Source organism: Macaca fascicularis, chromosome 4, assembly GCF_037993035.2.
Source record: "Macaca fascicularis isolate 582-1 chromosome 4, T2T-MFA8v1.1".
In the NCBI taxonomy this organism is placed as follows: Eukaryota; Metazoa; Chordata; class Mammalia; order Primates; family Cercopithecidae; genus Macaca; species Macaca fascicularis.
The window spans coordinates 147,177,575-147,191,094 of NC_088378.1; the positions used below are offsets into that span (position 1 = coordinate 147,177,575).

Genomic DNA, 13,520 nt, shown 5'->3' on the forward strand with positions numbered 1-13,520 from the left:
CCAGCAGTCACATCCCAGGCCTCATCTGTCAGTGCTTGACAGATTCCATCACTTGTTCCTTCTTGATGCCTTGTTTCATTTGATTCCATCGGATCTGATTTTCCTCGTGTCTCATTGGTTGTTCCTTCTCAATAAGTTTTGCTGAATCCTTACCTTTTCTCTGGTTTCTACTGTTGATGTGCCCAAGACTCTGTCCTTGAATTTCCTCCCTATCTAAACTCACTCCCAAGGAGATCCCAGCCAGTCCCCTTTCCTTTCACACCTGATTCTGACCTCTTCTCTGGGCTTCGACTTCAACTTCATCCGTCTCTCATTGAGTACCCATTAGGTATCACAGTCTTATGATGGCAAGCAGAACTGAATCCCCCTCCAACCCTACTCTTGGCCCAGGATTCCTCATCTTGGTTAATGGCATCACCATTTCCCTGTTAATCTTGCCAAAAAAAATCAGCCTTCATTCTATACTTTCCATTAACATTCATTCCAACAGTATGTTCTATCAGTTCCACCTTTATCTCTTTCCATTATTTTTTATTTCCTCCATTCCTATCACAATCATCTATCACCAGGGTAAATAAAATGATTACTTACCTGGCCCCACTGTTTCAATTCTCTCTTTTTTAATCCATCCCTCATAGCAGGCAGAATATTGGAAATATACATATGCTCATGTTACTTACTGGTATAAAAGTCTTCCAAAGCCTTCCCAGAGAACCTAGGACAAAAGAGAGCAAATTGACCTTCCTGAAGGTGCTCCAATGCCTTACATCACCTCGGACACACCAACCTTACTGACCTCTGCCCTGTTGTTCTTCCCTCACTAAATTCCATCCAGTTCTGCCTTCTCCATGAAGTTCAAGGCCTCTGCACTTGCAGTTCCTTCTGTCAGTGATGCCCAGCTCCCCAAGATGATTGCAAATGTTTTACCAATGTTGTTAGAAAAATAAAACACATGAAAATAGATTTTCCAAGAAGCCTCTAATATGATCTTGATTTTGTGTCAGTCTAGGCTAACTTGCGTATTTATGTCTTAGTTTTAATAAATATTTTTTAATTTTAAAAAATTAAAAATAGATCAAAGATTATAGAATAAGGGTATAAAGAAAATATTTTTGTACAGCAGTACAATATGTTTGTGTTTTAAGCTGTTATTACAAGAGTCAAAAAGTTCAAAAACATTTAAAAGTTTATAAAGTCAAAATGAAATAGTAAGCTAGAATTTATTATTGAAGAAATAAATTTTTTTATAAACTTAGTGTAGCTTAAGTGCACAGTGTTTACAAAGTCTACAGCAGTGTACAGGCATGTCCTGGGCCTTCACATTCACTCACTGCCTCAGCCGGAGTAACTTCCAGTCCCACAAGCCCCTTTTATGAAAAGTGTCCTAGATGTACCATTTTTTATCCTTTTACTATATCTTTTCTATGTTTAGATATGTTCAGATTCTCAAATATCACTGTTTCAATTGTCTACAATATTCAGTACAGTAACATGTGGTACAGGCTTGTAGCCCAGGAGCAATAGGCTAGACCATGTAAGCTAGGTGTATAGCAAGCTCTACCATCTAGGTTTGTGTAAGTGCGCTCTATGGTATCCACACAACAAAACTGCCACACAGCACATTTCTCAGAATGTATACCCATGGTTAAGCATCGCACGATTGTATTATAGCAAATATACAGCACATACTCTGTGGGGAGAAGAAGCAGTAGATGAGTTTCTGTGGCTGGCACTATTAATTGGTTAAGCCAAACTACATTTCCAAGTTTCTGTGCCCTAGCTTGTATCTACTATAAGAAATACAGAAACAAAAACTTCATTTCTGTGGCTTCCTTGAAACAAATGGGACCTACACATTTCTGGCCATTGATGCATAAAAAGAAGTAGGCCTGTGTCTCATCTTTTTTTTTTTTTCTTTTTCCTTCTGCCTTAACAGTGGATGTCAGGTCTCGAGGTGTGGCAAGTACCTGATGGCTCATGAGTCAAGAGCAAGATGAAAGCCAATAAACTGATGGTGGCTGTATCAGTCAGGATAAGCTAAGTTACACTGGGATAACAAATGACCCAAAAATCTCAATTGCTTATAATAACAAAGTTTTATGTGCTGTTCACAATTCATGACCATTGTGTCTTGGCTACGGCTTCTCACCATGTTTTCCTCACTTCAGGGCCCAGTTTGACAAATCAGGCTTTATTTGGAACACGGATGGTCTCATGGCAGAAGTAAAAGAGAAATTATGGCGAGCCAAGTGTTCGCTCTTACAGGTTTTGCCTAGGTGTCACTTCCACTCAAATTTAATGGGGCAAAGCAAGTCAGATGGCCAAGCCCAATACAACCAAGATAGAGAAATATAATTCTTTCCAGGGGAGGACCAGGGAAAATTTTTGAATAATAATATAAGCTATCACTGTCCAAGCTTCAATTCAAAATTATTTAGTTAGTTAACTATCCCTTCTGCACACAAAACATACTTACTCCCTTCCTATGAAAAGTTGATTCAAAGTCTTATTTAATTATAGCTTCAGGGCTGATGTTGACAATTTTATGATATTCTCTCATCAGGTTGAATATGACTTGTCTTGCTCCAGAAACTCATGAACTAATGAGACAAGGTATGTGCCTACACACCCATGCACACCCAATGTGTCATGCTAGGACACAGAAAAGATAATTGCAGACAGAATTGCACAGTAGTTTGTAGTTCAAAGAAATCTGAGATCATGTGGGTAGCTATTTCAGTCTTCGTCCTATCTCCCCACATGAGATAGTCGCTAATAAATCTGTGGCTGCGCACACCATGAGTAATTCCCCCAGGATATTATTTTTCAGAGGTCTTGGCTTCACGCTCTGGTCAGTCCTTCCTTTTCCAGTATCTCCTTTGACCATATTTGAATAGTCCTTGCAGACTGGGCAGAATGCTTAGCCCATTGCTGACAAAAAAAAAATATTTTTAAAGAGGACACCCCCCACACACAAGTTATGTAACCCTTGATGAGTCACAGCCTCCTTTATCCAGGCTGGTAGTTCTGTGGTATTATGTCACTCAAAATCATAACCAGTTTCCTATATAAGTGCTTCTCTCTCCCTCCTTTCTCTCTCTCTCTCTCTCTCTCTCTCACACTCTCTCTCTCTCTCTCTTTGACATGGGTTACTTTGAGCCTACCAGACTTCAATAGAAAAGCCATCACCTTTGCTTCATTATTTTTATGAATGGTTACCACCTTGGTTTGATGCTTGCACAAGGCCAAGCTTTAAAAGGACTTTCTTACTTAAATTTTGTCAGTTTTATCTTTAACTGTTGGGAGTTGAGAAATAGTGTCTTTCAACTCAGTAAGTCTAGAGTTTTTAGTTTCTCTCAATTTCCTTCATTCTGATTTTCAAACCAGCTAATTACTTTGTGAGATTATGTCTTGTCTTATTATACTTTGTTAAATATAGTCAATAGTAAATCACACAATTTATATTAATTATGCCAAGAATTTCACCAAAAATAGTAAGCTCAATAGGGAAATTACCTATAAATTAGTTTCTAAAGTTTTCTAAATGTTTCACCTGTGCAAATTAAGTACTACTGCCCTTCTAAACTCTAATAACAGCTTCTTTTCTGCTTCTATCCCATCCCTAAAGCTAATGCCTCAAAAAAGGTGGTGCTTTGTCTTATTTTGTTTTTAATTTATGGCAACACCCTATGCTATACCTTGTACTAATTTCTGTATTGGTTAGAAAAGGAGAGATATGCTGTGGTAAGATATGAAGCCTTAATTAGTGGCATACAATGTAATTTTATTTCCTGCTTCAAGATACATGTCTAGCACAGACCAGCAGCAGCTGTGATCCACATCATCTTCCTGTTGAGACCAGGCTTATGGACAGCTTCCATTTGAAACATTGCAGCCAGTCTCATGGCACAGAAAAGAGAGAATATGTGTAAAAACTTATGGCTGGAAACATGTTATTTGTAATTAAATTGAATTGATCAAAGTAAGTCACATGATCTAGATGGACATTAATGCAGCCAAGAAGTATGAGGAAGGCAGCAAGTTTCTGCGAACAATAATATATTCTACCATGGGGTCGAGTAGAAAAATAAAAAAAAAAACTTGGGTCCCTCAGGCTTTATTGAACTGGTATACCAGTTCTGAACTGCCTATAAATTGGGAAAAATAAAAATCTATTTGTTTAAGCCATTACCTGCATACAGTTCAAGAAGTAAGCAGTGTCTACTTTGGTATTAAACTCACTTGTATTGAGTTTTATTTTCAATGCCTTCATTTTTTAAGGTTTTATTTGTCTCCTTGTAGGGAAAAGAAAGATCAGACTACATAGACACAATCAGATATTGTGTCTATGTAGAAAAGGAAGACATAAGGAACTCCATTTTGACCTGTACCCTGAACAATTGCTTTGCCCTGAGATGCTGTTAATCTGTAACTTTGCCCCAACCTTGAGCTCACAAATATGGAATCAAAGTTTAAGGGATCTAGGGCTGTGCAGGATGTGCCTTGTTAACAAAATGTTTACAGGCAGTATGCTTGGTAAAAGTCATCACCGTTCTCCGTTCTCGATAAATGCACAATGCACTGCGGAAAGCCATAGGGACCTCTGCCTGGAAAGCCGGGTGTTGTCCAAAGTTTCTCCCCATATGACAGTCTGAAATACGGCCTCACAGGATGGGAAAGACTTGACCGTCCCCAAGCCCGACAACCGTGAATAGTCTGTGCTGAGGAGGATTAGTAAAAGAGGAAGGCCTCTTGCAATTGAGACAAGAGGAAGGCTTCTGTCTCCTGCCTACCCCCGGGAATGGGTAGGTATAAAACCCGATTGTACGTTTGTTCAATTCTGAGACAGGAGAAAAACCGCCCTGTGGCAGGAGGCGAGACATGTTGGCAGCAATGCTGCTTTGTTATTCTTTACTCCACTGAGATGTTTGGGTAGAGAGAAGCATAAATCTGGCCTACGTGCACATCCAGGCATAGTGCCTTCCCTTGAACTTATTTGTGACACAGATTCCTTTGCTCACATGTTTTCTTGCTGATCTTCTCCCCACTATTACCCTGCTCTCCTACCGCATTCCTCTTGCTGAGATAGTGAAAACAGTAATCAATAAATACTGAGGGAACTCAGAGACCGGTGCCGGTGCAGGTCCTCTGTATGCTGAGCGCCTGTCTCCTGAGCCCACTGTTCTTTCTCTATACTTTGTCTCTGTGTCTTATTTCTTTTCTATCTCTCATCCCACCTGACAGGTAGGAGGGGCAGGCCATCGCTTCACTCCTCCCATTTTTTCCCTTTTCTTTATAGTATTTATAAATAGTTTATTAGTGTTTTATATATCTACTTTCTTAGTTTCTGTAATTTCTTATGATGTTTTATTATCTGAAGATCTGGAGAAGAATGTCCAATCTTTTTGTGTTCTCCTGACTCTTGCTCATACGTGATTGTTTCAGGTGTGTTGTGTAATTTCAGATTGTGAGTTCATATTTAATGTTTCACCTCAGCTAACCCTGCCATGGATTGAGAGATTGTTTCTCCAGAGAGGTGTTGTATTTGCCTCTGTTCAGTAACACCAATCTGAGACCTTTTGTGTTCCTGACTGTCATAGATATAGTACTGATATTTCACCATAAAACAAGACATTGGGGTTTAGGTTAAGATATATTTGGCCCATGTATTACGAATAATGTTATTCTTGTTTTACTAAGAATTTTTTCATGTAAAATAAGTAACAAATATACACATCTACCCTTCTAGCAAATTTTGAGTTTTTTGAATTCACTTTTTTTAATCTTTTGGCTTGGAATTATAAATTCCATATTGTAGATTTCCAAATGTCAATATATCCTAGGCATCTTAGTCAATTTGGACTGCTGTAACAGAATACCATAGACTGGATGGCTTAAACAACAGAAGTGTATTTCTCACAATTCTGAAGGCTGAGAAGTTCAAAATACTGCCAGACTCAGTATCCAATGAGGGCACATTTCCTGGTATGTGGACAACTGTGTTCTCCAACTCCAGAGAGTTGTATCCTCCAGTGGTGAAGAACAGAGAAAGCATGCTCTCATGTCTCTTCTTATAAAGGTACTAATCTCATTCATGAGGAATCCAGCCTCATGATCTAATCATTTCCTAATCTCATCCCATTGGTGGTTAGGATTTTAACATATGAATTCGAGGGACACTCAAACATTCAGTCCATAACAATAGGTTTCTTGGAAGAATATTTCTGGCTAAAAGATACTTGAAGAATTTGTGCAGCTTTGGAGGTGTAGTGTTATTTGTTGGCTGATTTACTGACATCCTAGAATCATATTCTCCAGACAGTTGAGCTGAAGCCTGCAAGTTTACATGCCTCCTTTCATTGTTTCTAATCCAAGCAGCATTTAAGCCTAGCTCTTACATCGTGGAAATGGAAGCCCTAAAATAAGATTTCTCCATGGATCTACCATGATCTACATATTTATTCTTCTTTCTCAGGACTGTGTTGTTGTCAGAATGTCAAAACAATTGTACTTTGCTCCTTTACCCTGAATGCCCTAACCCGGAAGAATGGCAATGTTGCTGCAGGAATACACTGGGCTGATTGCTCTGCTAACTGTAGGAGGTGCTAAAGTAGATCCACTTTGATACTGGCATCCTCTCTGCAGCCTTAAACATCATGAGTTTCTCTGTTGGTGATATTCTTGGTGAACTGCTTTGAGAGGCCCCTGTCATTACAATCGAAGGTACTTTTTAGCATACTGTGAACTTATAAAATAAGATCTGTGACAAAGTACTCTTTTTATTGTCAGTCTATCCCTGATGAATCAGTCAGTGGCTTTGTTGGCTCTGTTTCCTACTTTGTGACTAAAAGAAGTTATATTACGCATTAAAACCTAACCTCTAAAGTGGCATACCATCAATCCTGCCACATTGTTTTTCATTGGTTGCACAGCCTGGTACAGGGTGAGAAGGGGATACACAGGGTTGGAATAGCAGGAGGCAGGAATAATGGGGTGCCACCTTAGAAGCTACCTATTATACTAGGACTACAATTAAGTCATCCAAAAGTATGATATTGTCTTATAGTTGACCATGGCTAAATTCTATGCTTAATAACTTGTCTAATATTCCACAACAAGGCATATGATGGTGATAAGAGTTTGATTTTTTTTTTTTTTTTTTTTTTTGGAGGTTTCTGATTCTAATGGCAATAAAACTATCTTACTACTGAACTTAGGATGCTACGCCTTCTTTTGGCATGTATTCATTCAACAATTTTTATAATTTATCCCAATACCCTTAGTTTATTAAGAATTTTAAACTTTAAATGCATTTTTAATGCATTTTAGCAACTATTGTGAGGAATATAATATTTTATCAGTATTGACTTATTTAGTTAATTACCTTTATAAATGTTGTTATACCAGAATCATGGATGTCATTGCATTTTGAAGAACTCCATGAGGACTCCACCTGAAAATAAGCTGCTGAAGGATCATCAAAATTAAAGATTTTTTCAGAGCCACTAAGTTTTAAAAATAAGAGCTGTGATTTAACTATGGTTTCCATATTTATATGCTATTTATGAATCATACAGTTAATTTGATAAGACAGGTAATACAGATAAGACATGATGCATTTTTGTTGAATTTATTATCTGAAGCTGCAGTAAACATTTAAGTTCACTAGACTGATAACAGCTAATACTATTTATTGTTAGGATTGCAAAATCTGCCTATGAGTGATCCTCTCTGTCTTTTAAGTCAAATATGTGAATTTGCTTCCCAAGTATATCTTTAAAGACTTCTGAAGCAATCTTGTGCAACGACACTTTTTCTACAAAGCCTATCAGGATCTGTTGGCTGAACTTTACAGATGAAATATGGTAGAACCAATTTTTCATGTAAGGAAGAAGCTCTAAAGAGACAAGCTAATAAATGCCCTGATGATGCCCAAACTCACATGGGTTTGGTCCCTCAGAACCTTTCAGCCACAATATCAGAGTATTGTGAGTAATGGATTAGTTCCTTCTAGAAAGAGGCCAGATCATCTGTTTTTGTTACTTTGATATTCATTATTCTGTAAGTCTGAAATAGAAAGACCTGGAGCCTAAGAAAAGGCCTCCACCTTAGGGAAGTCTGTAACGCAAAGACTGAGCAAGTTTTACTTTTTCTCTGTGTTTTTTAGTGAGGGGAAAAGGTGTTCTTGCCATGATCTGGCATTACACCCATTGGAAAACGTGTGAATTTCAGACCAAAGACCAAGTAAATGTTAAAGTATTCCTTTCTCTCTCATTGTCCTCCATACATGTATTTCATTTGGAGGCCTCTCTCAAATGTATAGTTTGTAGATAGTTATGTGCTGGTACATTTTTAACAACTGGCTCTAAGAGAAAAGTGAATATGCACATATACACGCACAAAACATTTACACACCTATATCCATACATATATATGTTAATAAAATCCATGGTACCACTTGCAGGTTAATGTAAAAACTTCCACTAACATTTCTGTATATAATTTGAGAAATAAATTTTAAGCTAAACTGCTTTCTTGATTTTCAGTTTAGACCTATAACTTCAGAGGAATTACTATTTCTTGTAAAAAATGTTATCAATTTTAGAATTTTATTGCCAACAATAATGTCACAAAATCAGACTGCAAACTGCTTGATTCACTATCTGTTTGATCAGAGAAGTCACTCACACATTAACTAATGGGTGCAGTCCTGACATAACTGTTATGTGCTTTTATTTCATATTTCAAAAAAAATGAAGGAAAATGAAAGTATGTCAAAACTTTGCTCAGATGTCAATGGCATGAGCAACTACTTGCTAAACTGGATAATAGTTTTTGGGTACTGAAATAATATTTCTATAATATTTTGGTCTATTCAGAATGTAATAGCTACAGATATGTCACACTTTTAAGATTAATCTACATTATTAACATTTTCTCCAAGATTTTCTTAAGTCTAGACAATCAACAATAAAGTCCTAATTTACAGTGTTTGTTGATTTCCATGGTGTGAGAATGTCCACCAGGCTAATTTCCAGCTACCCATACATTAGTGAATGCAGAGTTGGGAAGAGATGCACAATAGCATACCACTAAATAGCATTTCTACCATTCAGATAGAATTGACATAAATAACCTCAAGAGCATGGAGAGCAAATAGTAAAATGTACTGTATTTTCATCTTTCTAAATTTAATTTAACTGTAATTTTATATAATTTAATTTTTAATAATGATGGTGTTTAACAACAAGTTTGCAAAATTCCTGCAATTTTAATAATTGGTCCTCGTGAGTAAGATTGCATTCATTTGAGCCAGCTCCAGCACAACCCTGGCTCTGTGACTGCTTATAGAGATTAAATGACTGCCTAAGAGAATCCCAAATTTCTGTCTCAAGCAAACTGGACAGGTGTGTTTCCTCATACTTCACCAGTTCCCCATTACAATCTATCCACATTGATGCCATCAGTTTCTTGATTACTCACACATCTGACCATTCACTCCTGTACTCAGAAGCCTTGGATGTCTACTTTTTAAATTAGAGGTTCCAGTATCCTTAGCATGCCACACAAAGGTTTGTGTCAACTGACATCAAGCTGCCATCCAGTCATATCTCCCCACTGTATGTCCATGTTCTCTAGTCATATTAGATTAGTCTTTACTACTCAAAGAAGCCATGGCTGGCCACACCTTAGTGCCTTTGATGACTCTCTTCTATCTCCCTGAATGGACCTTGCCCTTTTCTCTGCATGGAACTTAGTGACACCCTTTTCCAGATCTGACTCAAATATTCTTCCCCTTGGGAAACTTTTCTCACCCTCTTCTCCCTCCAGTCAGAACCATATGCTCAACCCAGTAATTCTCATGAACTTTTGTATATATATATGCTATAGCACAGCTTTCTTTCACATTTATGATTTTCTGAAAGCATGTGGTTTATTTATTTATCCATTTTATTACACAAAAACTCCTTGAAACATTACCTAATTTTCCCAGGCCAGAAGCAGTATCTGTCACACGTGCATGCTCCGTAACCCTTGTTTAATGTGGATGACATTTAAGACCTTAACTATATTGGCATCGCAAGCATAAACCAAGTACTTTCACAATATGTTTTTTCTTAATAAACTACTTAATGGAATTTCATATTATTCTGCTTAGTACTTCTGCATCTACTCTAGTAATCGAGATTAGCTTCAGGTTGTCTTGTGTTTCCTTCATCTAGTTTTGATTTCATGGTAACACTAGCTCACAGAATTACATAGAAGGTGCTGTTTTTTCCTATACTTTGAATTGGTTTACAAAACCTGAAAGTTTTTTTTTTAAGTTTCTGGCAGAAATAGAAGGCATCTCATAAAGACTGTATCATCAGAGAACTATATTCAAAAGTCATTGGAAATAATCTATTCTCTGTGTAGTCATGTTGCCAATACAAAATACAATTTGTTTCATTCATTTCAGTTTGCTTTCAGTGTCAGTTTGCTTATTTTCCTTTTGATTTAATTTTATTTCTTGAACCTGTAAATCATTAACATGGTTTAAATTATTCCTCCTTTTTACAAAAAAAAAAAAAAGTAGTACTCAATACACAGTTTTTTCACCTTTTTTATAAAAACTTCAAATATATCATGGAGATTTCTGTAGCAACACATGAAGATGATTCTCATTCATTTCCATGGCTTTCCAGGTGTTCTACTGTGAGTCTGTTCTAGACATTACTCAACATTTCCCTGTGGATAGACTTTAACATTATTTCCAATTTTTTATACTACAAATAATCTGCATGTACAACCTTGTACATCTTTGTTGTTTCATATATGTGGAGTTTTATTTTCAGGGTAGATTGCTAGAAGAATTCCTGCGTCCATGGTTAAGGCATATGTTATTTTGTTAGGTTTTACTAAATTTCCCACGAAATGTATTAATTTATGTTTTTATTTTATTATTATTTTTTGAGAAATGGGATTTTCCTCTGTTGCCCATTGCAGTGGCAGGATCATAACCTACTGCAGCCTTGAACTCCTGGGCTCAAGGAATTCTCCCACCTCAGCCTCTTGGGTAGCTGGGACTACAGGTGTGTGCCACCACATCCAGCTAAATTTCCCACCATACATATTATACCATTGTACACTTCCACCAGCAGCTGTATGAGTGTGCCTATTTCTCTTCCAGCCTTGGCCTCCCCAGTAACTAGGATTACAGGTTCATGCCACCACACCCAGGTTTTTTTGGTTTTGTTTTGTTTTGTTTTGGTGAAACAGCATTTCAGTATGTTGCCCAGGCTAGTCTTCATGGTCTCAAGCCATCCTCCCTCCTTGACCTCCCTAAATGATGGGATCATAGGCATGAGTCACTACACCCCACTGGATTTTGGTTTTATGACAAAAGTTTCCTGCCCAGGTTCCCAGTCAGGGCCATTTATGCAAATAAAGATTTTAAATTCAATAAGTTCTGATTGATCAATGTAACTTAGCTCTGATTGGTCAATACAGTCAAGTCCTGATATGGCTGAACTCTGATTGGCTACCATTGCTGAACACTGGTTGGCTTCCAAGCCCAGAAGTCTCTGTTGGATGATCCTTTTAACCTTGGGTGTGGTTGCCCAGAGGCTCTGGCTGTAGTTTTACTTTGGCACCAATAACGACTGTTTTGGCTTGATTGTAGAAAGGGAGGCTTTGTGATACTTTAACAACATTTTTCTGAGAACACAGAGTATTTGAACACTCCCTCACCCAGCTATGGCCCTCTGGTTCTGTTTGAAGTTTTGAGAGCCTCAGTTTGTCACAGGGAGTCCGTTTTGTCTGCCAGCCAAGTGTATACTTCAATAATGTGATATTTTGTATCCTTTTTTTTTTTTTTTTTTTTGAGACAGAGTCTCACTCAGTCTTGGTGTGATCTTCGCTCACTGCAACCTCTGCCTCCCAGGTTCAAAGGATTCTCGTGCTTCAGCCACCCGAGTAGCTGGGATTACAGGCATGCACAACCATGCTCCGCTAATTATTGTTGTTGTTGTTGTTGTTGTTGTTGTTGTTGTTGTTGAGACAGAGTCTCGCTCTGTCGCCCAGACTGGAGTGAAGTGGAGCTATCTGGGCTCATGGCAACGTCTGCCTCCCGGGTCCAAGCGATTCTCCTGCCTCAGCCTCCCGAGTAGCTGGGATTACAGGCGCCCATCACCACGCCCAGCTAATTTTTGTGTTTTCAGTACAGACAGGGTTTCACCATGTTGGCCAAGCTGGTCTCAAACTCCTGACCTCAGGTGATCCACTCGTCTCAGCCCCCCAAAGTGCCGGGATTACAGGCGTGACCCACCATGCCGTTTTGGTTTTTTTTGTTTGTTTGGTTGGTGTTTTTTTTTTGTATTTTTAGTAGAGACGGGGTTTTGTCATGTTGGTCAGGCTGATCTCAAATTCCTGACCACAAGTGATACACCCACCTTAGCCTCCCAAAGTGCTGGGATTTCGGGTGTGAGCCCCAGAGCCCAGCCATATTTTGTATACTTTAACAATGTGGTATTTTGATACATGCATTCAATGTGTAATTATCAAATCAGGGTAATTAGGATATCCATCGCCTCAAATGTTTATCATTTCTTTATGTTGGGAACATTACAAATCTTCTCTTCTAGCTAATTTAAAAGATATAATAAGTGATTGTTAACTATAGTCACCCTACTATACTATCAAACAGTAGAACTTATTCCTTCTATTTTCTACCTATTAACCAACCTCACTTCATTCCCCACCACCTCCTCCACCTTTCAATCTCTGGTAACCATAATTTTACTTTCTATTTCCATGAGATCAGCTTTTTTAACTCCCACATATGACTGAGAACATGTGATATTTTTCTTTCTATGCCTGTCTTATTTCACTTAACATCCTCCAGTTTCATCCATGTTGCTGCTAATGACAGGATTTCCTTTTTAAAGACTAAATAGTATTGCACTGTGTATATATAGCACATTTTTAAATTGCAGTCATCCATTGATGGACACTTAAGTTGATTCCATTTCTTGGCTATTGTGAGTAATGCTATAATTAACATGGAAGCGCAGACATTTTATATATTTTCTTAATGTGTTACAATTGAGATGGGTTTTTTGAACCATTTCATTTTCAGGATTATCTTTGTAAAAATCTGAGAATAAACTCACTTTTCTGAGAAAGGAACTCATCAGTAACGTCAGTATCTTGCATTCCATGTAGTCCATTCTTTGGTAGTTAAATTTTTTGCAACTTATATTTTATTGTAATTTTAAACCATCCCCATGGTTATTTATTCTTTTCCTAATGAAATTAGAAGTTCAGGCTAATAACTGTTGTAATCCAACAAATATATTAATCAGTAATTTCTAATATTTGAGAAACCCACATTTTTTTTAAAAAGTGACTTCATAGATGCTTAAAGTTGTTATATCTTGTAAATATCCAGGTGCTTTGTTTGTTTGTTTTTTGCATTGTCTGGAGAATGTGGATCATATTTTAGTTTTCCAAGTAACTAAGGTTTAGGATCATTGTCTTCC

At 37.6% G+C, this 13,520-nt stretch overlaps 1 protein-coding gene across 2 annotated transcripts in view; it reads left to right on the forward strand.

Annotated features, from left to right (window-relative positions):
- SLC17A1 (solute carrier family 17 member 1) overlaps positions 1-13,520 on the forward strand; it is a 157,840-nt gene that overhangs the window by 84,012 nt on the left and 60,308 nt on the right. The window lies entirely within an intron of this gene.